The sequence below is a fragment of the Lissotriton helveticus genome, chromosome 3_1 (assembly GCF_964261635.1).
Source record: "Lissotriton helveticus chromosome 3_1, aLisHel1.1, whole genome shotgun sequence".
In the NCBI taxonomy this organism is placed as follows: Eukaryota; Metazoa; Chordata; class Amphibia; order Caudata; family Salamandridae; genus Lissotriton; species Lissotriton helveticus.
In genome coordinates this window covers 614,602,676-614,629,324 of record NC_136061.1, presented here as the reverse complement: position 1 = coordinate 614,629,324, position 26,649 = coordinate 614,602,676, and the positions used below count along the sequence as shown (strand labels likewise).

Below are 26,649 nucleotides of genomic sequence, written 5' to 3'. Positions count from 1 at the left end.
CACAAAAAATTGCCCATATTTGCGTTCGCAAACGGGCTGATTCTGTGAATCGGCACGTTTGCGAACGCAAAAAGCCTTGATATATCTGGTCCTTTGGTGGTTTGAGGGATGAATGATGCTATGACTATGTATTATAAGGAATAAAATACTCTCTGCTGTACATTAATATGTAGCCTCATTCCTCTATGTGGTCATGGAAATCCTCTGTGACTTTCAATATCCTTAAAATGTAAAACAGAGGTCTGTTATCCCAATCAAGTGAAAGCCGACTAAAACAGTATAGCAGTAGTTCATTTTTCCTGTTTTTTAGAAAGATGGTTAATATCGCCCATCTCAATGACTGGGGAAATGCATCTAAAAGGATGCATAGAAAATCACAAGGAACCTTTCACATCCTGGAACCACAATGTACTGCCTCTGTTAGTGTGATGGTTACCTTCCTCTCTGAATGACGTAACACAGATATTTCTAAGTAGTTCTCTGTTTGTTCAGGTAGGAGCATTACTTTCATGGGATTCTTGTATTAGTTGTAACAGTCCCTTTTACCCATCATTCTCAAATCTAAGGCCCCATTCTTTTGGGGGTGCAGAGGTTACAACCCCCATCCACGCTCCTTCCTGAGCATCAATGGCATTATGCTACCTCTTCTATCCTCTTCCTTCTGCTGTCAGGTGAGACTGGAATAACCATCATAGCGCATCAGACCTTCCACAGCTTCATCTTAGTAAATCCTATGGAGAAAGTATTCACTTTTATTGAATCAGTTAATTTTTTTGCTTATTTCTAATCGTTCCCACTCATATGTTTGTAGTCTATTGTGTAGTATTCCCCTGACAACAAGATACATGGACATGCATTCCTCAATCCTACCTAGTCATAAATATTTTGTGAATTACAGCCGTATCCATCCTTGCTGTGCAATTTAATTCAACGAACACAATATTCTTGGCTTCATGATGTGACGCCCCTCTATTTTCTTTATTCATTCACAAGACACGACCGCAGGGGGCAAAGCCTCATAGCATTAGCACATTTTGAGGGGGATTGGTTTGTCAGACCTCGAGTGTGCAGTGCTCCTTATGTAGGGCAATGCAGTACCATTTACAAGCACCGTCTCTATCCATGTAAATACTGCAAGGGCAGAACAGTAGAAAGAACATCCCTATCATTAGGAAGCCTGCAGCATGTCATGTTAAACCATCATTTTAATTTCCCCTGTCATGGCCCAATTCACATTGTATCATGCCTTATTATAGATATTGGCACAATATCAAAGAAATCATCAGTGGGCACTCTGACTGGAGGCCATATGAGGTGACACAAAGTCAGCACACTCCCAACGACACCCCTATCCTTAAACAAAGGTAGTTCCACCTCTACAGAAAGGCAGAGCCATGGTTTTCTAACCGTAGCCCTGTCTTCCATTAATGTGCTTGTCTCAGTGCAGGTGTGAGGTGATAGAGTTCACCTCTGTCCCGAGGACAATGCATTTTTAGTATAATTGGACTCTGTCCCAGTTTGTTCTGTGAAACACCCAATTTAGGGCTTGCTGCAGTGCAAACAAAGACAGTACACCAGCTTTGTATTTCAGGCCCTAGACTTGAGTCCGGGATCGTGGCCTTCTGCGGCTAGCAAACAACCATGTCTGGGATTGCTTTTAAATGAAACAATCTGTGTTTTTATTTTAATGGAATGCATTTAAAAAAAATGAAAATGGACACAAATATTTTTTAAGATTAGACATTGGTCCCAGGGACCACTGCTTACTCATAAAAATATTTGTTTCAACATTCATAAAGGAGAAAAGGTCACTTTGGGACCCTTTCATATTTGCGAATGGCATATCACCTCCTCTGAGTTGGTGGTAAAATATTATTGTTTTGCGACCAGATTTCGGTTACAAAACATTAATTCATACCATTAAGGATCGGTATTTGGAAGTTCCCCTTCCAATTAGCGATTTGCTACATAGTTCAAATCCCAATTACATCTTGGTAACACATGGCAGATCACAAATTGGAATTGGTAAATACTAAAAGGCTATTTTGCAGTTGCAAAATGCCTTAGTACATCATGGCCTAAGTGCCTATCATTTTTTTTCTCCAAAATATGTGATTGTGACATAGGTTGACAAAACATTTTTAGGAAGACTCAGTGTTCTTCCAATTGCAAGGAGGTTTGGGCAGAAACAACATAAAAACAGTGAAAGCACATTCAGCTGAATTGGAAACCCTTTAGCAGACAAAAATACCAGTGATAGAAAGCCCAGAGGGAATTTTAATGCAAACTGAACATACCTTTTCCAGCCGCCTGTAAATGGAACTGTCAAACAGACAGAGAGTATACCCGCGAGTCTTCTCGAAAACCGTTTTTAACTATATGAGTGCCCCAAATGCCTCCTTCAATAATATCTCTGTTGCAACTGGGAACAGTTCGTTCTGATATTAAGAAAGGGTAGTGTTTGGCTGTTTAGCCCACATAGACTATATGTATGTTGTGGGGGTGCAACTCCATGTGTTCGGCGAAGTGTGCCACCTCCCATGGGGCATCTCCGACCACTCTCCACTGAGTGTGACCTATGGGGGAGAACAGGACATACGAGTAATCAAATGGCAATCAACTCCTGGTATCTGCAAGTGCCATCTGTTAAAACAGGCTTAATGACAACAACAAAAAATTACTTTGCAGAAAACAGGGAGTCAGTGGATTCAGCTGAAATATTATGGGAGGCTTACAAAACAGTTATTAGGGGCCAGGGAGTCTCATTAATAGCCGGCCATAAGAAGGAAAGGCAGAAACAATTGTTAGAAATAGAAACAGAAATCCGGAAATTAGAAACCAAATTACAAACGTCAGTGTCTCGAGATATGATTCAAAGTTTCAAAATTAAGCAGAGACCATACAAAGACATTGCTGAAGAAGCAGCTAAAGCACAGAATCGTGCGTCCCAACATTCTCTTTATGAGGTCGGTAATAAATCGGGAGAGTTGCTCGCCTGGTTGGAAAAGAGGGAAATGGCCTCTAGATGGGTAGTTGAGATCAACCTGGACGCTGGTGCACCGCTAAGGAATAGACAGGAAATAGCTGATGCCTTTGCGGTATATTATGAGCCTCTATATATTTTATCTCAACTGATCTCTCGGGCAGATGCGCAGGGGCTTCTAGTGACTATGGTTCACCCAGCCCTTGGGGTGGAAGACAGGGACAATCTAGACTTGGATTTGACAGACAATGAGATAGTACAGGCAATAGGAACGTTGCATTCTGGCAAGGCGATGGGCCCTAATGGCCTGCCAATCGAAATATATAAATTCAATGCGTCAACAGTGGCCCGCACTTATTGAGTATGTATCGAGAATGTGTTACAAAAGGAAAACTGCCTGTTGACCAATGATTAGCGAATATAGTCTTCATCCATAAAACTGGGAAGCCGCTGGGGGAATGTGCATCATATAGACCGATATTGCTAGTAAATGCAGAAGTCAAGATATTAAATTGGCTGGCACCACTGCTCCATAGGTTGGTTCACCCTGACCAATCAGGATTCATGCCGGGAAGAAACACTTCACTAAACTTTCGTCGCCTCTATGGAGTGTTGGGGAGGGCTAACACTGTTAAGGAAGATGCAATCGTTATGCACTGATATGATTAAATGGCGTTAGATATGATAGAATGGCCCTTACTTTTCTCGGTGTTCGAGAAGAATGGTTTCAGGGAGAAATGTTTACTGTGGGTTAAACTTTTGTACTCGGAGCCCGTAGCACAGGTTTTGGTCAATGGTTGTAGAAAAATAAAAGGATGGTCTCCCCCGCTTTGTTGATATTTTGCAAAATTCACCCTATTTGGTACCCCCAAAATAATTTTGTGCTGTTGAGGCGGAGGTGCGGACGCTCCTTTGGGATGGACGAGCCCCTTGAATAGCGCAAAATAAGCTGGTCAAAGGCTGGTACGATGGCGGGATTGCCCTCCCAGCACTCCAATATTACTACTGGATGTCGCAGTTAATAGTGGTCAATAGATGGGCCTACATGGAACAAAATGAGCCTGCGTACAGACTAGATAGGCATAATATGATGTCTGGAGGTTTCCTTAGAGCTCTCTATGGGAGGCAAAAAATGACCCGATATACACCCCGACATTAACAATGATCAAGCTCTGGCACATGGCGTCAGCGTCATTGGGATGGAAAGATAAAGTAATTCTTGCTACCCATATGGGACGCACTGCAACTAGGATTATTGGTGCACCAGCCTGATTTTGCGACTGCATCGGTCTTTTGAGGGTGGGGGACCTAAGGAATGGAGGGAAAATCAAGACCTTTGCAGACCTTCAGAGGGAATATGAGATATCCTGGACGGAATCCTATTGTTACCTTCAGATATGATACTCTCTATTAGGAGCTATCCCGCTCAGGGCAGTTCTCCCAAAGTCCTCCCCGCTGGAGGATCGACTCCTTGATGACTACCTTAAGGATAAGGCGATCTCATTGACATACCAATAATTGCTCTATAAATCGCCTGATATCTACAGAAAGTGCAGACAAAGTGGGAGGAGGATGTAGGAACTTTTACTGATGAAGAGTGGATGGAGGCGCTCTGCGAGAGGTGGCCATATGCTCCTCATTTTAGTTGGTCCAGCTATAGATTCTCCACAGAACATATTACATATCCACCACTTTGGTTAACATGGGTAGGATTAATTCAACGCAATGTCCGAGACAATGTGGGCAGACAGGCACAGTCCTACATTTATGGTGGGACTGCCCGAGAATACATGAATGCTGGGACAAGGTCGATTAATGTATACTCACGGCGTGTGGAAAACGGATGGAGAAGACACCTCAATGGTGCTTATTAAATGTTTGGGATAAGACAGACCTAACAGCGGGGGGAAAAATCTGGGTTGCACTGGGCTTTACAGTGGCGAAGCGCAACATTGCGAGGAAATGGAAGGCAGATGTGGCTCCAAACTTGAGAGCCTGGAAAATTGATATGGACTGGTGTATGCAGGCCGAGAGGGTGATTTACGAGAGTAGAGGATGCCCACACAAATAGACTAGGGTATGGGAAAAGTGGAATTTGGTGAGAGGTTCGCTTTGTCTGCCTGTGAATACCAATGCCCCCAATATAGGGGAATGAGATTACAACATAATGTAACCATCTACTGTAAATTGATTATTGCGATGGGAGAGGATCTATCTGTTATGAGACCAAAGCCGATAATCCAATGTTATAATTGTCTTGCTACCTTGAATATGTACTAATATACTATTTGATTGTGTAAAAAAAATAGAAATGGTAGTTTTAAGCTATGTCAGTGGCAATGGTGGGGGGTAATTTTAGCAGGGGAGGGCGAGCAACATACACACACATAAACACTCCCATCTATGCATTCACGCACACACACATCCACATCAAACACTCACTCCCAAATATTCATACATACACTCACATATATAAGCACCAAACAATAATAGAAATATTACACTTACCTGCTAGAGCTCTTAGGGTTGGAAGCCTCGGAAACCTTTGCTCAGACTGACAGACAATCTTCTTGTCGGGGAAAAAAGTGGGGATGTGTGGCCCCTTTGCCAATTAGGATGGGCCACAGCTGGTCAGTGGTCTAGTGAAGTGGCACATTATATACTCCTTTTTGCCGCAGCCCTGAGGAAAACACCAGAGTCTGTTCAGTGCCGGTAATGAGAGGCTTTCGAAGGTCCCTGGATCTTTTTAAGTTTAGCCTGCACAGCGCTTGCGCTGTGCTCGAGAAATCTATTGTTTTTATTATAAACTTGAAAGGGACTTACATCCCGCCCCTCTTTTTCATGGCTTCTCATTGGTTCCTGTGCGTGCCACCTACCTTTCCTCCATTTATATTGGCTGTAGCATATTTTCCTGCATTTACCAATGCTTGTACCTCATCTGCTTATCTTATCAGTTTTCCACAACCGAAATACTGTTAACATCTGCTTTGGTGTAACTTACAGCCTGATTCATCAAGCTAAATTGCACTTGCAAAGGGCAAGATTCTCAGAATCTTGCCTTTTGCGAGTGCAATTTTTGCATTTGGGATTCATCATCCCAAATGCAAAATTCGCTATTAAAGAATTCGCACATTTGCGAAGAATTGCATTTAAGGAATCTCTATTTGAGATTCCTTAAATGCAATTCATGAATCATTTTAAAATTGCGAAATTGCAATTTTGGGCCGCTATTTACCGAGAGGTCATACCTCATGGTAAAATACAAAAACTTAGAAAAATGCATTTAAATGCATTTTTCTAAGTTGCATGTTACACACACACAGGTCCTTTGGACATGTGTGTGCGCAACACCAATGTAGATTACATTTCAGGGGTGCGACAGGGTGTCCTTTGGACACCCCTGCACCCTTGAAATCGCATCCTTATTTGCGATTAGCTAATTGCTAATCGCAAATAAGGAATAACTCCCCATGCATTCCTATAGGCCTGTAGGCCCATAGGAATGCATGGGGAGTTATTCCTTATTTGCGATTAGCAATTTGCTAATCGCAAATAAGGAACATGTAGGAATCGCAATATTTTTTGCCATTCCTACATGAATCCTGTTTTGCAAGTCCTTAATAGCGATTCCTTATGAATCGCTATTAGGGGCTCGCAAAATGGGAGAATGATGAATCTGGCTGTATATTTTCACGTTTTGCCTTTTACTCTTACCGCATATTTATAAAACAGTATATCACCGGAAGAGATTAAGCAATTTTCCTAGAATCACAGGATGTTGCGTGGCACCACCGTGACTCAATCTGTGATCCCCAGCTCTTGAGTCAGCAGCTCTGCCCGCTTTGCCACATTTCCTCCACTCCTTTGTTTTCCGCCAGAGAGCTCTTTTCTTCTGCCAGACAAAGGTAGATGAAAACAGCTCTTTATTCATTACATAGGCGAAACAGATGCATTACCAATGCTTGTTTGACAGAGCTGGCTCTTCATCGTGAAGAAATTCCCACTGTTAGTGCCATTCTGGAACAGCCAAATGTGCTGCCCATCTTGCTATGGTATATGACACATTATATTGTTTTTGAGTTGTGCGTCAATTGCATCTCCAGGTTGCCGCAGAGTTGGTTTGTTGATTTCTTAAATTTCCAGCAGGAAACTAATTCATCCAGAGATTTGTTGTGTGTCATCTACAAAGGTTTGTTTTCAGAATCTAATGAAATGTGTTTTTTAAGTAACCACCAGAGGCTGCTCGTTGATATTAGTCAAGGGTGTTGACAAAGCAAAAGCCAGTGGCACTGCACGTTGGACACTTCACTGCAACAAGGCCATCTGCTCTTTTGTCATCGCGGTTGTTCTAGTGACTTTCTCTAAATGCTTTAATAAAAGAGTGTGGTCTACAGCATCAAGTTTATTGCATCCAATAATGGCATAACAGTTATATTGCATCCATTACATCACCATGGTCAGGTAAGTATAAGCATAGGTATTTATTAGATACGAATTCAATATTTAATACGGTTAGATAAATGATGTAAAGTAAAGAGTAAAATATGCTTACAATATTGATGTAGTGTATGAGATATAAATGCAAGTCAACAAAATCGATTTCAATATAGAGTCCTACAACCATCAAAGGTGAAAGACGGGTGAAGCAAAGTCAACAGTGCTGGCCTCCCTCCATAGCTGGTCCATAATAGCTTGTCCTTTGCACCCACCAGGCCACCTCTAGTCCATGTCCCGCCCTAACGCCTGACTGGGAGCAGTCAAGAATTGGATGGGGCTCTAAAGGGTACATAAGCTGCTGACACACCTGTCTATGTAAGGTTACTAAACAGAAGCAAGTTAAGAATTGGCAACAGCTAAAGGGGTCTATTAGTGGAAGTGAACTGTTCTCAAGAAGAAGTGGTAAAACCCCAGAGATTTCACCTGATGCCAAACTATGGTTCGCAATCACTTTAATTGCAGGTGTCAACATTTTTGCAAGCTTCTTTTTCACCTGTCAGAGGCTGTGCAGCTACATGGGGCAGCAACCAAGCCTAATGATAACTTCTTGACCTGCTCCTCTACGAAGACCAATCCACTCCAGATGCCTGGGGCTACAAACTATACAGCCTACTATCTAGCGGCACAACTGCAATTGGTGGTGCGATGGCTGGCCCCAGTAAGCAGTGGCTTGCAAAAAGAGTTGATGCTCACTATGGAGCTCATCTCCATCTAAGAGGCAGTGATGGGAACTACTCTCCTACCCGTTGCAGTCCCCAGGGAGATACAAGTACCGAGAAGATGCTGGCAATGATACCTGACACAGACAAGGCTCCACACAACATATGCTCCAAAGATCCCACTCTGGCTCATTACGTGCTGCATTTAAAACACTGACAGTACATCACAACCATCATGCATGGACAGATGTAGGGATGCACTCGTGGCAGACATATTCAACATGCATATGACAAATGCAAAAACAACAGTTGATGGACAGAATGCAGAACAATGTCATACATTCACCCCAGTACAGAGATCTGGGCCTAAATCCATCGTTTTTTTGCACTCCACACCACCCCAGTTCAGACATGGCCATATGCAAACAAGCCTTGACCCTGTGCCTCATGCATATGACACCTTGGCAGATAGTTGGGTACTGGGGATGGGCTATTTCCTTATGCACAACACACTCCTGGGTGCAATCAGAGATAAATGGGGTGAGGGGGAGATTGAGCTACCCAGGGACCACATATTACATACTCTCCTCACACATGGGGCTGAAGGGAGGGCCATCAGGGCCCAACACGGGTTGATATCTACCACAATACACAAAAGTCTTGACTTGCTCAAGAAGAAATGTGAAATATCGCTTGACACTGAGCTCACTGACAGTAAATGGGACAAGATACTTGGAAACAACAAAAACGTGATGAGGGACCCCACTTAAATTTGACCTAATTCAAGTATCTACACTAAACATACCTGATGCAGTAGAGAGTGGCTAGCATGTTGCCTGGTGCTCCGGACACCTGCCTAGTGTACAGTGCTGACTTCATACATATGGACCTGCGACCGCACACCACTGGGTACACATAACAAACAAGTTGAAAACACTCATGAGCAGACAGATTATTCCAGACATTAAGACGTGCTTCCTACGCCTCCTACCGCACCCACCAAAACATACTCACACAGCGAAATGTATAGACCTTGGACAAGTCCTGGCAAAGATCGCCATAGCTATGGTGTGGAAGCTGCGTCCACCCCCAGAAATTATGCAGTGGCTGAAAGATGTATAGAAATGGACCAGAGCTGTGACACAGGAATTCCGACACACGACAAAGGGGATTACACAGCGTCACTGTGGTTGACCCCTGGGGAACTCTCCTGGTCCTGGTACAGGCTAAGACAGATGAAAGGCCCCTTTAGGGGAAGCAAGCACGATGTTTACTCACATACTTCTAGCACCTGATCAAAGGGCCATGACTAACCCTGACAATACCGCCTTGGCAGACATTCCTAATGCAATGATTTCCCACAGGACACATACTGGGACCCAACTTCGAATCACATGCTGTCTCAGCACCCCCTCCACACACACATACATCTCTCTGTGAGCCTTCATGCACTTAGCCCTCCTCTTCCCCGCCTGCAACACTAGGATATATAGTCTGCCAAGCCTGGGCCTGAATACTGTTGCTATTATACTTTCACTGTTTGCGATACCTCTTGCCATGTCGGGATGCACACGGCTCATGTTGAGTCAAATGCTCAATACCTAGTGATGTACACATGAGAAAATATTGATTCATGTAGTATGATATGAGTCGGGACGACCACCCACAAATATTCATTTATCAAATACATAGATAATGTATGAACACGGAACAATGTAAAATGGGCAGTGAAAAGAAAAAAAAGGATCACTTCATGACTTGCTCCACTGTAGCCTTTACCCAGCTTACCAAAGGACAAATGAAGAGGGCATCACAGTTTCCTCACCCAAGCACTCAATATAGTGCTCTGCAGTATGCTTTTTTAAATTATGGTTATACTCTCCTGAAATAAGAGGCCACATTTTTCACCATTTGCAGGCTCCACACATTCAAAACATGTAAGCACTCTACATTCCTTAAACAAGGAGCTTGAGTTGTTCTCTGACGCAGCATGATCTTAGAATAAAATGTTCTCTTTACTACCACAATCATTTTCTGTTGACCTTATTGTGCCCACTTCCAGGACTCTGTGTCACTTGTTTCTTTGCCCTCAATGGTCTCCCCAATACCTACTTTCCCTACAATTCATAGTCTTCAGCCGGACTCTCTCTCCATCTACTCCTTCATCACTTCCACAAGGTCTCCATTATTCCACCGAGTTGCATCACTGATGTTGGCTGATTAGATACTGGAATAGGGATTTTGCATATTATGTAAGTAGGGGAACTATGGGTCCAGCATGCTACTTCAAAGGTTAATATATTTGCCAGTAATGGTTTGTTGAATGGTGAACAGCAGCTCCGGGGAGATATGACTATGCGTTCTGTGGCCTAGCAGAAGGTGGCCCATGAATACTGTGCTTTCCCATTACTAAATAGTCAACGATAGACTATTCTAATTTTGTGCAGCCACAGCATTTGTTACCCATTCCCAAATATTCAAATGTTTCTTCAGTCAAAAAGCTTTGAATTCCAGTAGCCCAAATGATCTTGCAAATTCAGAAAAATTACAGAGTTCCCACCAAGATGGAACCACAACTAGAAAATGGAAATTTCAGATTTTGCTATACCATGCATGACAATTGAAATTTCAGTGAAAAATATTTGGTGAACAATTCTTAAATCGAGAAATGACATACTTTTGCTGAAATATCCTCTTTTGTTTTGTATTTTTTGTATGTTTTAATGTCTTTTGCAAATGCCCTAAAACCCAATACTTCCCAAGTCCCAACTTCTAATCCAGGTTCAAATCTGAGTCCTAATTTAGCCATACCATGACCAAACTTTGTTTCTAACCATCTAACTTTACCTTTTAAAGCTATTCTGTCCGTCTCTTTACTCTGTCTCTTAACTGTAACCTACTAGGTCTGATTTCTAAACTTGACCACATCCTTTCCTTTCTTATCATAATTTCAATTAAATGTATGTAAGTGATTTTGTATTTTCAGTCAACTGCTGTTCAATGAATTGTTTTAATTGAAATGTAGTTTCCCTGAAACGTAATGGGTGAACTGACAGGGTAGTATTGATCCATGCTATCCTTCGCAGGATTTATATTGTTTACACACTTGAAGATGATGAATAGTATGTGGTCACTCTCAGGGGCAGCACACTACCACTGGCATTTTGTTTCACACATTTTCTGATTATATTTTGGGTATTTTTAGACTTTATGTAAACGATTGCTCTTAAACAAAAAAAGCAAGGGCATGGAATAAGAACCTTTAATAAAATATTAGATTTAACTTAATCTAAATTTAGAGTGGAAAATAGATGATTGTTCCTAAAAACACCACTTCCAGTTGTTGGAGGCTATCTTTCTTGGGTTTTTATCAGAATGTTGAGTTTTTAAGATCCAGTTAGAGGAATATCAATTATCACTATATCGTCAACGTAGGAATAATTATAAATTGACCACTCTCAACTCTATATCTATAAGTGTCAATAAGGTTGTACTGGATATTCTGCAGTCAATATTCTACCAGATTTATATTTCAGACCGTGATATTGTTGTGTGTCTACTGGATCTTCTTTTTGTTAATAACAAGAAACATTGGTGGGTAGTTCAATCTCTGTGTTCACTGAACATTTTTCCTGTGTCTCCTTCTAGAAGTGGGGGGTTATTCAGGATATGCATCCTCTTTCTGTCTCTGGTGGAATCATGCCAAGTAGGCTGATCAATCATGCTCCGTGTCTATCAACTCCTGTTCTGTGCAGTATCACCCCTGCGAGTTGAAGAAGTATTCATGCTCTGTGCCCATTAAATATTTGGTTACACACACATATATATATATATATATATATATATATATATATATATATATATATATATACTCGGTACGTAGACGTCTTTCAAGCAAGTAAACACTCGAACAGAAGACGATGCCAGACCCTTAGATAGTGCGAAAATAATTTATTTAGACACCCAACACCAGTCCGCCATATATATATATGTGTGTGTGTGTGTATATATATATGTGTATATATCTATATATATATATATATATATCTATATCTATATATATGTATATATACGACGGCAAAGGTAAACATAAATAAATAAATATCTACCATCGTATGTCAGACTCCACTATGCAGATGAATGGTAGGTGCACAGCACTGGTTAGTTTGAAAGTTAGTTGATAAGTTGCATTTGTACATCTTGATGATACTTGCTTTTTCAACACGGCTAATGTTATTCCCCACATGACCACCCGTTATTAATCACTACACGCGCTTTTCGCTTTAGCATTCCACCGCATGTCATTTGTCCAACACGTTATTTATCACGTCATTTAACTGGTATTTTACACTTCGTTTTTTTAATTATTTAATTCCAGCCATCCACCTTGATTCGGGCTCATTTTTTCTTCTTTGTAGTTTCTCCTTGATAAAGGGCGTGCAGCCCGAAATGCATCGGAGAATTGGGAACCATTGTTACACATCTTATGGATATGAGTTCAATATCTGTATATTCACGAAACATTGAAACCCTTCCTACAAAATAACCAAATGTGGAAATAAATTTGAACTTTGAAAATTCATAGAGTCATTTTTATGAACATCCAGGAGTGCCTCCACGAGGGGATGTAACTGCAATTTCATTGCTTACACATGTCCATTGAGACTCCACTATGCCCCATCCAGCCCCACCCACACCCTGCCTCCCCGCCCCGCAGCGTTACCGCTGCGAGCCACCAGAGCTCACTTGACAATTTTTTTAGATTTTCAAGAATAAACTTCTAAAGTTGGAGATTGTTCTTGAAAAAAAAATATTGACCCAGATACAGAGAGAGTTTTCCTGTATCTGGGGGTCATTGAGGAATTTCATGACAGAGGACTGAAAGGTTTAGTGCCAGTTACCCTGCGATACATAGGGTGGAGTGACCATTACTATTTCTTGAAGACCATGGCGCACAGGCCATCATGGTGAAACACTCTGCAAAATTTCAAGTAAGCAATTAAATTGAGCTGCATTTACCAGGATGCAAAGGGGGCGACATGTGCTGGGAGGTGAAGCAGTGTGCTCCCAACCCCCTTCTGTTTAAAAAGGCTCCCTTGAGCCACTGGGCTGACGAGCTCTTGGAGATGCACCTGTGCACCAGAGAGATGTACAGAGACCTGAGAGGATTGTGGCAGCTTTCTTAGCAAACCCCAGGAGAATTTTGTTTTATCTCTACTGGTAAAGGATAAAATCCAGAAACACATATGTCTAGAGATTAACAGCACTAACCTGCACCAACTTTGGTGAAACTCTGCAAAATTTCAGGTAAGCATTTAAATTCAACTGCATTTACCAGGATCCAAAGGGGCGACATGTGCTGGGAAGTGAAGCAATGTGCTCCCATCCCCCTTTCATCATGCTAAAGGTTTCTATGATGGAGCTAGCTGAGGCTGTCTCTTTGGACCCCCCTGCCCAGCAATTGTTTCCCTACCTCTAAATAGAGTACGTTCATTGACAATTTGGCTGGGCAGAAGCTCCCCTGACTTACTACTTACTGTAATCCACTGACCACGCCTAACACTAAATGCCACTCACCAACACCCTCCTCCCACCTCCATTAATTTCCCTAGGCTCTAAACTCTATTCACGTAATAAAACCTTTCTTTCAAATATTACCAACAGTGGCTCCGTGATCACGTAGGGGCGGGGCGTTATTACGCTACTATATAGACATGCTTTACATCGTCTGAGTAGGGTAGTGACTTGAAGCTGCCCACTTCCTGCCTGGACTGCACGAGAGCTGCAGCAGCCATTAGAGTGATTTATTGACCTTTCTCTCTCTCAGAGGAGATTCTAAATAGAACCTTTCATTACATTTAGCATCGAGCCATAGAACGGGCTGGTGATAGTTCCTTATGGACCGCCTGCTAATTATAACAATTTAATAGGAGGCAGCGCTCTCTCTCGCTACAATAAAACGCCTTCTCTTTAGGATTTATTCCGACAGCTGCTCAACAAACCTCTTACGCACACATATTTATTACAGGTATTTAGAAATTGCTTCCTGTTGAGGCTATCAGTAACAGTCAGAAATGAGAAGCAAGGCACAGCTCTTGTGGGATTATCAAGGGTGACCCGTTCTGCCAGTCTGCGCTTTGTAGCTCATTTAACTTTCGTTTGTGTTACACATAGGATTTAGGCGCTAAACCCTTTGAGCCTGGTGGTGATTTGCAGGGTACTGTCGTGGGGTGATCCACATACTCAATAACCTTAGGTAACACCGTCCCAGTGCCATGCAATTCCAAGTGAAACCCCGCGAAATGGGGAATTACGATGTGGGCCCGGATTTACCTGTAATAAAACAACACAGAAATCCCTGTTCCTATGGGTGTAATGCATACATTTAACTCCTGCTTTCATGAAGTGGTAAATGTGTGCTGTGGCCTCTGTGCGGGGTAGGGGTGGAGGGAATGGGCTGTGGGGAGTAAGGGAGGGACGTTGGAGCTTACTTCTGGCAGAAAAAAAACAGGAAAAGAGGCCAAAGCCTGATGGAAATTTTCCTGTCTGAATTGCCTTCCTGTAAAATTGTTTCAATACTGGGGAAAACTGGATACAGGAACACCAGCCCACTCTGAACCAGGCGGGACAGAAGTCTATATGGCAATCCTGCTCTGCCGGGCTCATAATCTGGGGCTTTTCTGCCGTAGCACAGAAATGACACAGTGCAGGAAGGCTTGTCAGAAGCTTTTATGAGGCTCAGAGGGTCACAAGCGTAATGTGGGTCTCTGCTTTCGTTTTATGGCGATACCCAGTGAAGGCTAAAATTGCTAAAATATATATCCTGAGTAAAAATGTGATTAAATAGGTTTAGCGTTGGCAAAGCTGGCCCACAAAAGAACAAGCCTTATGCAAATAGTCTCAGCTGCTCTCCCCTCGTGACTCAGCACAGGAATATAGGAGAGGAATACCTGAGGAAGGTCGTTTCAGATGGTGGATTAACTACAAGGGTTAATAGCCATGCGGTTCGAAATGCATGTGCCACACATTCATGGCTGCAAAGCTAGTGCTGCTGCTCGCGCGTTTAGGAATGGAGCTCTTTATTGAGTAGGAAAAAGTTAAAACTACAAGTATAATAATGTAAGAAGATATGGGCTTAAAACAGAGTTGGCTGAGCATCTCGCACCTAACGCCGGAAAACCTGAGAGATCCGGAAACACAAACTAAGGAGAACAAATCAGTGGGATACCCCAAAAAGTAGGAAACAAGGAGGAGAGGTGTAAGAAAAGAAAGCGAATAAAGGAAACTTCAAAGTTGCTGATACTTATTAGAATATAAACTGCTGGAGCTGGGCCGTTTGTTTTAAATACTTGAATCACGAGATGGGAAATTTAAACTTAACTTTCAAGTAATCATGCTTAATTAAATGAATGAAATCACAAAAATGCAGTATTTCAGAATAGAAGACTGACTTCCTGATTTCTTTTTACAGAGTGAAACTTGAGCCCGCAATAAGGACTCTGACTCTGCTCATCAAAGTTATGTTATGTTATGTTAAATGAAGCTTGTATAGCGCACTGACACCAAAGGTTTCCTGGCGCTTGGAGACAGAGTGAGTGAGGTTAAGGCATGGGAGACGGAGTTTAACCAAGGGGGGGGAAGAGGTGAGTTTTGAGCGATTTTCTGAAATTAAGAAGGGAAGGACTGGATTTGATGGAAAGAGGGAGGGGATTCCAGAGACCGGGAACCAGGTGGGAGAAGCGACGGCCACCGAATTTCTTGGTTTTAGCTTTGGGGGTGACTAGCAGATGAAGATAAGCTGATCGGAGGTTACGCGTTGGTCGATGTGGGATGATTAGAGATTTGAGAAACGCGGGACCGGTGCTCCTTCGAAGTAACTTCGAAGTAACTCAAGCACAGTTCAGCGTCCACATTGTGATCATCTGCACAAGTGCACACTGATGCAGAATAGAGGCAGTGTTTAAAAGAAATGTCACTGCCTGCAGCACATACACTATTATACCAACTCCTCAAGTTTCCGCATGCATTACAGACATCTTAGCACGGAAACATGAAACAACATTAGTTCTGAGGTCTAATTTGTGGACAGTAGTCATATAGGTAGGGTGTGTTGCTTTTATGTCTAGGTGTAAAACCTCAGGGCCTTCTCTCAGCTGTGGGGGACAGAATTGTCGGGGTTTCTACTTAATTCGCTGGGCTTAGTCTTTGTGAGGCATCAGATGTTCTCTTTTCAGTGCTTAATTTGAGCCAGTGGTTTCCGGTGCTCGGCACCAGCACTTAATTGTCAGCACCAGTGCCTGTGACAGTTTGCCACACGTTGGCGCTGTCTGGCTAATTCAGAGATGACAACAAACACAGTTATTTATTAACTCAATATTCATTAAAAGTGACTAATACCTGCCACCCAAGCCATTCTTACAACTTTGGGGACCTGAAATAGTCCGAATTTTCACACCGTAGGAGTGTAACTGCTAATACTTGTGTTGTTTCTATCATCAGCCGCGGCCCGTGGAGGGAGTTCGGTGGGGCAGGGAGTCAGTGCGGGGGAGGGTCAGGGTGGAGGGTGGTAAACAACAGAATATGGATAGTTGCAGGTAAGTAAACAATTTAATAAATAAAATGAATTTCGTATTGCGCGCTGCATTGCAAAATGTGATACAGCGCGCGCTACGAAATTCGTTTTATTTATTAAATTGTTTACTTACCTGCAATTATCCATATTCCGTTGTTTACAACCCTCCACCCTGCCCCTCCCCTGCACCGCCTCCCTGCCCCTCCGAACTCCCTCTACGGGCCGCGGCTGTCTATCATTGGCGGCGCTCGCAGGAGCAATGTGTGGTGCAAGCTGCAGTGGGCTCCTGACGAGAGCCCTGGCACTTATTTTTTTGCAAATTAAGCACTGTCTCTCTTCCTTCCCGGAAGAGCCGTATTCAATGGCAGCACTAGGATCCCAGGGAGGGAGGTTTCCATCTTCCTCTCTTGGATGGAGGTCAGTCCTCCTTGGTCTGCCTAGCCCAGCAGTGACACACATTTGGGGAAAACGTGTGGTGGGTTGGGAAGAAGCTACACGTTGTTGTGTTTCTCTCAAGTATTGAGTTCACATCCAGTGGGTTTACTGAAACTCAAAAAGAAATCGCGATCGTTTCAGGGAAGCTGAAAACTGGCATGAGTCTCTCATTCTCCCCAGTACATTATGCTCATTTATTTAGTGGTGTTAAGAGTCATGCTGCCCAGTGATTTTGTGGATCTCAGCCCCAAACCTAACATTTTTTGTACACACACAAGTATAGGAATTTTACAAGAAATGTATTTATGATATAATACTTTTTTTTTACAAATAATGTAGCAACTACAATATTAATTATCAACTCAGCAAACAAAGAATTGGTGGTTTGATCTAGAAATACATGTCAATCAAATGTCATCATCTGTCCTTGCACAATTAACCTGAAGTCCCCCCTCATTTAACAGCTGACTCCAGGTATTATATTTCTATAGCTATGCAAAGTCATGTATACACCCCCACAAGCACTCCCGCATTCCAGTTTGGCGTCAGGCCTGTAGCTAGAGAATTACCTGTCAGCATCCCTCTAGCAAGTGGTCCATCTGACCTGCCCCAAACACTGGCACCTTTTACTCTTTACACATTTTAAATACACAGTGGTTTGTGGAGGGAGGAGAGACCCCCTGCTGATCTCCTGTGCGCCATACTTGACCCAGATATTAATGCCTCTCTTAGTTTCAGGAAGCATCATGAAGTTGCAGCCTGTTGTATCTTCTTTGGTTCCATTTGAGAGGAATTACAGAAGGTCTTTTTTATTGAAGTGTCTCTCTAGCTAAACTGTAAATGCTGTGAAGGGTGAAAAAATCTCTTTCTGGCCTGTTAGTATGAGCAAGCTCATGTTAGCAGGATCGTGAAAAAAGGCCCTTACAATCGCTCTAATGCACAAAACTGAATTACGTAAGCATACAGCAAGGCTTGTGTAGAATGTAACATCGTCAAAACGTCTAAAAAATGCGGCATGGTATATTCCTCTACAGCGTTCCTATTAGTGATAAAAGGGATTTCTCGTCCTGTCTTAGTCTTAAAAGAACCCGAATAGCAGTCACGGGCGCCACCTACAGGTGGCTGCCGTGCATTGTAAACTATACGCTAATATATTTATTAATATTTGTACCACGTGCTGCTGTCTTAAAGTCACACTTTTTGTTGATATGTTCTGGAAGCCCCGCCTGTCTCATATTTGGATATTTTGTCTGTTGGGAGGATGAGACATTTATTGCCTGTATGCTCATATGCACTTTCCAAATTAAAGTCTTTCCTGGGCAAACACAATATTTATGTAAAGAAGGCAGATTTCCAGTGAGCACTAAATTGTCCAGTAAAGACTTACTATGCATGTTCATATGCATGTCAAATATGCCTCCATACATGGGCAGATGTAGTAGATCATGGTTGGGGCTCTTCAAATGGTTGTTAGAGCCTACCGTGCTTCCCTACCATTCCTGCCCTACTAACTTCAACTGCAAAAAAATGAGGTTGTTTCCCAGGCCTGAGAATACTTTTTATTATGCAAGCATGATCTTGCATAATTCCCCATTATTTATGCTCTATATTCAGAATAAATTAGATGTTGCTGCTTATGCTTATTCATGCAATTTTCACAGGCTTGAGAGCACTTTCACCACAAAATTTCACGCGAGATTTGTGAAACGTAATATGTGGGTTAGCAGCATGTGCTGGCAAACAATCAGGTGCGTAACGCAGGGCCCTGAAGTCTCTGGGGTGCTGGGAGCCACAATCTTATAGGAGCCTCCAACCTTTTGGTGCGTGCTTGGCCTGCTGTTTAATTTAACCGTGTTACAGCAAACAAATGATGGATGGAATGCTGACAATGCAAACATTCTCCCACATTCAAAAGATCTGGGTTAAATCCATCGCTCTTTTGCCCACTACGCCACCCCAGTTTAGACCCAGCCATATGCAAACTTTAATTTGACCAGGCAGTAACAGCCTCAGCGTATGAGGTTTGCGCGACCCTGGCTGGCACATGCCATTCTGTTGCGTGTACTAGCCCTCTCAATCTAAGGAACCGGCATGATGTTGTCACAAGTTGACAGCCATTTTTAATTGGGATCATGATCAGAACTACTGTGTATTATTCATTGCGTTCATCGCGTTTCCTGCGATACACTTGGGTACTGCAGGGCAAAATGTTTTTAACGATCTTCCTGCTGTGGCAACAATTGGTGGTGATTGGGAATGGAGTGTCTATTTGGAAGCTAATGAAAGGTTGAAAAGGCTATATGCGGCAGAAGCCAGTGTGCTTTTCCAAGTGTAGATCTACGTGTTTTGGCATCTACGTGTGCATTTAAAAAACGTGTAGATATATATATCTACACAGTAGTTCTAATCATTTAAAAATGGCCGTCAACATGTGACAACATCATGCCGGTTCCTTTGATTGACATGGCTAGTACATGCAACAGTTAGTACGTCTATTGAGAAGAAGTTCTTGAGCACATCAATAGAATGGCATGTGCCAGCCTGGGTACTGCAAACCTCATATGCTGAGGCTGTTACTGCCCAATTAAAGTAAACAGCAGGGCAAGCTTGCATCAATATATATGGATTCACAAAAACCTCTTCTCCAGTACTCCAGAAGGAAAGACAAGCGGCACACCTGAGGATTTTGCACAATTTTTTAATGTGCACCAGGAAAACTGGTTTCTTTGTTACCCTTTTTCGAGTAAAGTGTTACTGCTAATTCCCTTAGAAAGTGAGAACCCACTTCGTATGCTGCTCATCATCAGTGAATTGAATTAAGATAAATAAACTTAATTTCAAAAGGCAATGTAATACGTATACATTAGAATAAAATTCATACGGTAAGCTAAAGCGATATATACAAATTTGTTTTGAGATAATGCACATCAATCATTTGGTAAGTTACTCGATCCTCCATGGCAACATTTGATCGTCACACATTCAATAAAGTTATTCAAACTCTAACATGATTTAGTATGTGGCGTACAATTTCACAAACAACCTGGTCATTATAACCCTACTGTTTGAGGTGAAATGCCAATTTTAGCTATAGAATCAGGATCTAATATTCTCCAAAGTCTGGTCTCAAAGTGCCCATTAGTTTTTAAAAATTCAATTGGTACTGTTTTGGGTTTTGAGAATAGTATAAAACTAAAGAAAAATGTTGTTCCCATTGTGCACCAGTCGCTATTAGTTTATATAAAGATCTAAGCATACTCCTTGACATACTCTCCGATGAGGGTGTTATTACACCCCCAGTTTCATCTAATGGGTTTTACTCATGATCTTAGCTAGAAAGAAAACTGGGGATTTTCTCCTGTGTGGATATTTAAATTCCATAAAAAAAATGGACATCCTGTTTGTGGATATAGCCAATGTTCAGGCCTTTCAGGATGATATTCCTATGTTTACAAATACTGAGATAGAACATTTAAAGGTTCTTGAAAATAAACTTAAAATTATCAAAGAGAGAGGTTTGAAAGAAAATTAGAATTATCAGAGAGGTATGACAGTCAAACCTGAGAAATACAAACTGTTCGTACAGCAGATTGATTATTGTGGGAAAGTTATTCTTTTTGCCCTGATCACCCCCATTTATTGCTTAGTACTGGTGGTAACTGACTCTGACTGTGCCCTGGGCTCTGCTTACCAGTTCCAGGGCCAGTGTTCCGATTTTTAAGGATATGTAAATTAGGTGTAATTATAATTGATATTGACAGTCTATCTGTAAGCACTAGTGCAACATAGGGCATATAAATTTAGAGTCCCAGTAGACTTAATGTACTTAACTGTGCACTACTTTGGTGCCTGCTATCATTTTGAAGGCAGCTCGCTCTTTCAGACTGCTTTGCCTTCAATTTATGTGCAAATACAACTTTGGATATAAAGGTACTTCCAAAGTCTCAAACTACCCTATTTTTACATATGTCACCCCTAAGGTCTCCCCTAGGTCCCCAGGGGTAGGGTGCAGTAATGTGTTGTATAAGCCCTGGTGAGGGAAAAAAATGCCAATTCCGTTTTTCCCCATTGTAGTGAATGGCTCCATAGGCTAACATTGAGATATTTTATTTAAGTATAAATACTAACAGGAGTCACCTAAAAATATACTTCAAAGTATCTAATTAATATATATATTTTTAAATCTTTATTTATTTGTTTTATTTATATGCACACACCCAGAGGCCCATATCCCTCCCCCTCCCCTTCTCAGGCATATCCAGAAAACAAATATAAGATAATTTTCTCTTTGTTACACATTTCATTGTTAACATGAAAACATATCTTAAATCTTCTGGTGCAATATAATTCATCACAGTCAATATCTATAATCTATGGTTAACACCCGTAATCCAGTCTCTGCCTGTTTTTGTATCCACTGCATTAACGGGTCCCAAAGTACAAGCCCCTTTTTTGTTTATTACGCCCTTTCTTTTATAAATTGCTACATCTAAACTGTAAGTCGGCAACAATTGAGATCTCCATTGTTGGAACACCAGCGGCTTTGGATCAAGCCAAGCTGAAGCTATACACATTCTTAGGATCGCCATTGCCACAAAGATCAACCCTTCTATATATTTTGGTAGGTGTACCTAGCATTATTTCATCAACTGAGATTTCTATTATTGTTTCTAATACCTATGATAAAAAAATGAAATATTGTTAACTAACTTCATTAACACATCACATGTAGCAAATATATGTACGCTATCAGCTTCTAATAATGTGCATCGAGGGCATAATGTTCCTTTTCCGGCCCCCCATTTAGCAATTTTGTATGGAGTGTAATATAATAAAAAAAAGTTTTATAATATTGACCTTGCAATTTTGTAGACATTAGACAAGACTGAAATAGGAATAGTGGAGAGTTTCAGCCAAAACCCCTAATCTAACCTGCCATTTTAACGCATATTTATCCATATTGTCCGGGTAACAGACATTCATCAATTCATAAACTTCTCTTATCTTTATACTTAATTTTTTAGACAGGTTCTCCATAATTTGAATTTCTTGGAATTTTGCTCCGCCTCCACCTTTCTTCCATAGAAAGTCTCTGACTTGTAGAAATTTAAAAAGATCCCTATGATCTAATTTATAATCCATCTGTAATTCCTCAAAAGATTTCAGTCCTATATTGGAGTAGAAACAACCAAGTTGCGTGATCCTCTCTGTAGCCATCTATCCATACACGAATCCCTAAATATCCCTGGGAGGTTATTGTTTTTATGAACTGGTGTATATAATTAATAGTTAAGATAAAACCAGCAACTTGACACTGTTGGATTTATAACTACTATTACAGAAAATAAGTTATCTAACATTCTTTTCTCTGAGCCAAAATCAATCTTTCCAGCTGTCCTTTCCTGATTTTGTCCAACTTTTTCCAGGCTGAGCCAGAGCAACTTGATGAGGTGTGAAGTGTCCTGACAGAGTAGACAATGGATTTCCTGTGGGTTGAGAACTCAGCGGCAAAAGCCAAAAGGTAAGAAGATGGTGAGGGAGCCAAACTGGTCTTCAAAGGGAGAATGACAGTTTGGGACCAGCAGAGGCTGAACCCCACATCCTGTACCCCCGCCACACAGGTGCCTCACTAATTAGATTAATCAGGTGGTTGGAAGGGGTGGGTTAGTGAAACGTAGCCACACCAGTGGGTTAGCTTAGCCAGATCTTACCACAAAAAAGAGACTTTCTTTCTGTTAGATTTTGAGAGAATAGTGCTCTCTGGGATAAAATATACCACACTTTGGAGAAAATGGTCATACACCTGGGTGGCATCCTGCTTCCCATTGGTCAGGGGTTCCCCCTTGCTTGATGCCCATACACTGTGAATAAATATGGGAGAGCTGCATATTACCTCAGATCTGCTGCCTGAAACTACAAGGAGAAGGAGGACTGCCCTGATAAAATCTAGATCTACACCCAAAGAACTGTACGCTGAAGGAAAGCACCAGCTGCACACTCTGGTACTACAGCCCTAAGGACTTTGTCTTGCTTCAGGAAGGATTAGGGAGTGGATGCTCTGTAAGCTACAGGTTAGCAGAGCTCACCTGCATCATCTCCACCAAGAGTCCCCATTCTGGAGTGCGTCCAGTGGACTTTTAAGGATTTGACCAGGTGGATTGTGGCAATTGTAGTCCAGACATCCCAAGGACAACGTAGGAGATTACAAACCCTTGGATTTGTGTTTGTGACACTTTGAACTCTCAAGAGGAACTTCAGGAAGAAGTTCCAGAAGTTTGGGAACTTTTTGTCAAACAGCTCCATGAGGTGACTGACTCGACGTTGCAAGTCAAGCTGGCTACCTTCACAGGCAACCCGGCCTTGATTTCAGGATTGTCCCACTGGAAGAACCTGAGCTCCAGACTCCCAGTATTTGCCCGAAGGCCTCACAGAGAAGAAATTCGCAGCTGCCACATCAAAATCATCATGCTTGAGGGGGCCTCTTGACATTAGGATAAAAATATCCTCCAGAAAAGTTTCTAATTCCAAAGGTAAAATTTTGATTGAGTTCTCCCACTTAGTGCATCCGATTAGGGTTACATCACAGTCAGCCTGAAAGTTTGAATTTGTCCTGGTCAAGTGCGACCAGATGTCCCAAAGTGGCGCTACATGTGTTTAAGCACTGGAAAGGGTTTATTATTTAAAAATTAACATCTCTGGTTTCCTACATTGGATTTTTGTTGTCTATTTTTTCATAAAATTAGAATCTGTGTTATAAATTGGAGATGAATTTTTATTGTGTGTTGTGTCTAACTTATTTAATGAATTTGTGTTTTTAAATGCTTTACACACCTGTCTCCTAAGTTAAGCGCGCCTGCTCATTTCCAGCTACCAAGGGTTGAGCAAGGGAATATTTTATTGAGACCCTAACTGAACGTTTTATTGTCTTTGTGGCCTTATTACTAGTGGTAAGCCACTACTTCTCACTACTAATAATCCACTTTCCAACAATTATCTATGTCACACAATTTCTACAAAAGGAATTTGACCAAACTTTTGCCATTTAGAAACCATTCTAAAAACACCTCCTCCTTGAGACAAAGATTATCTGCAATCATTTCTAGGTCTCTGTGAATATTATGCCTGTTTTGTACCTGGCTATGCTTTAGTGGTGCAACCTTTGGGAGGTATGGTGAAGAAGGGAGTTACATTTGTTTGGAATTTAGATCTAATTAATGTCTTTGTGATAGTTAAGGATCTTATAGTCAATGCCCTGGCTCTTAGTCCGTATGTACCTGGAGGTAAATGTTTTAGTACTGTGGACACAAGTATGAAAGTTATCAGAGCTGTGTTTCATCCACATAGTCATGACAAGGAATTTACCATAGCATTTACATCCAGGGCATGTGAGGAGGCACAGACTAAACATAGAACAATTGAGAGAAAGGCCTTGGCACGCATTTGGGCAGTACAGAAATGTAAGACCTATTTATAGGAAACATCCTTTTATGTTTTTACGGGCCATAAACCCTTGGAATATCTCTGAGTGGGGATGGTTTAGGCAAAGCCTCTGCTCACCTTGTTAAATTCTTTTCAAATTGCAGGAATATGATATGTCCAGCAAATACATTCAAGTCAGTAAAACGTTACTTGAGACTGTCTTTCATGTTTGCCATTGTGTAATTTTGATGCTGCAGGCTCATTGGTAGAGGAACATGATGCTATGATCTTTGCTGTTTCTGGTTCTGGTTCCAATGGATCTATTTCAGAGCAAGAATGGTTGAATGCCTCATTATGTGATGATTTTTACAGAAAGGTTTTTACTTTTTACATGAAGGTTGGTCTTCTTTATAAACCTACCTAGTTCGCTCAAGCCATGTGCTCAAATTTCCTCTGAACTCTCATGTGAGAATGATGTTTGTATGAGGAGTGGCCTTTTTGTGTCAGTTGTGGAATTGTGGGAGAACATCATTAAATTGGCTCATAAGGGCCATATCAGTATTTCAGCTACATGTAAAAGTTGAGGGGGCATTATTGGTGGCCTTTTATGGATGATCTAGTTGTATCCATTGATAATCTGTGTCCACACACCTCATTGTCTCAGACAAACATTAGAAAATGGCTGAGAAGCCCTTTCATACTGTTCCATTGCCTGATGGTCCTTGGCACAAGGTGGCACTTGATTTTACAGGACCTTTTTGCCTTTTGCCAACTAGTTATACATTTTTGTTGGTCTTGATCGATTATTTTTCTAGTTGGATTTATTTTTTGTTTAGTGGACTCAGCTTATACCCATAATATGTGTTTTATCTGGATATTTCCAAAAGAAATTGTAATGGAAACAAAACACATTTTGTATCTAATGATATTGAAGATATTTTTGACCATGTATGATATTAAACACTTTCAAATTGCTTTATATAGTCCTTCTTCAAACGTCTTAGTTGAGAGAGCAAATCGGTTTCTTTAAGAAGGTGTTCAAACTGATCTTCCTTTAGGTTTAGTTACCAAATGCTTGCTTGAATAGCAAATTGGAGCTCATCACACTGCACCACATTTCACCACGGGAGTATCACCATTTGAATTGTAAAGGTGAAGGAAAGCTTTGTTTTGTGAGTCACAAAGTGAAAAGCATGAGGATACCTATTGAATTGTAGATAGGGTGAAGGAAAAACAATTGATGCAGAAACAATATTATGATGTCAGAAATAAACCCAAAGAACAAGAATTTAAGGTGGGCTCTCAGGAAACATGTGAGAGTTAAAAAGGGGGAATCTAAGTTCATACCACCTGTGAGAATTGACAAAGTTATGAAAGGTTCCATCTTGTTGCAAGGTAAGGGATGGTGGAATAAAAACAATCCGGTTCCTATTTCTGATCTTTAGGCCAAGATTTAGAGTCACACTATTGTTGTCCTTGGTGATGAGTGTTTTAATTGTAAAGACTGAATGTTATCCTATGATGTTGATGGGTACTATGTGAATGATAATTTGCCTATGGCTACTGGCGCACCCAATTATGTTCCCAGTGACACTGTTCTTGAGAAGGTCATGCCTACTCTACAATCTGAGTCAGAAGCATCTAACTCAGGTATCTTTCCTGAAGTCTCCTCTGATGTTTCTAGGTTAACCTCTACACATAGTTTGAGCGAAGTTAGGACATCTGTGAAACTGTTATATAATGGTCTAAAATAATATGTTTTATAAGGAAATGGATAATGTGGTATGCACTTTCTTGTTATTTCATTGTTTTCCATTTCTTTTATTCTATTAGCATTATAATTTAGAATGTTCCTTGTCTAGAATATTAATATGTCATGTTGCTTGGTCTTGGGAAGTTGCCTGCTGCTGTTTGTTCTGGCTGCACGTTTCTTATCTGAGAATAAAGTAGATACTTATTTAAAAGAACCTCCTGCTGTGATTTGGCTCTTTCCTCGGGTTTACTCAAACCATCAACACCACAATCTGTCGTGTTTTGAGTCGCTGAACTCTAAATAAGGCCCTAAGTATATTGTTTATTTTTCA

General features: G+C 41.3%; 1 protein-coding gene across 1 annotated transcript in view; it reads right to left on the bottom strand.

Annotated features, from left to right (window-relative positions):
* Positions 1-26,649, bottom strand: part of VWC2L (von Willebrand factor C domain containing 2 like) — a 551,961-nt gene that overhangs the window by 259,088 nt on the left and 266,224 nt on the right. The gene's annotated exons all lie outside the window — the stretch shown is intronic.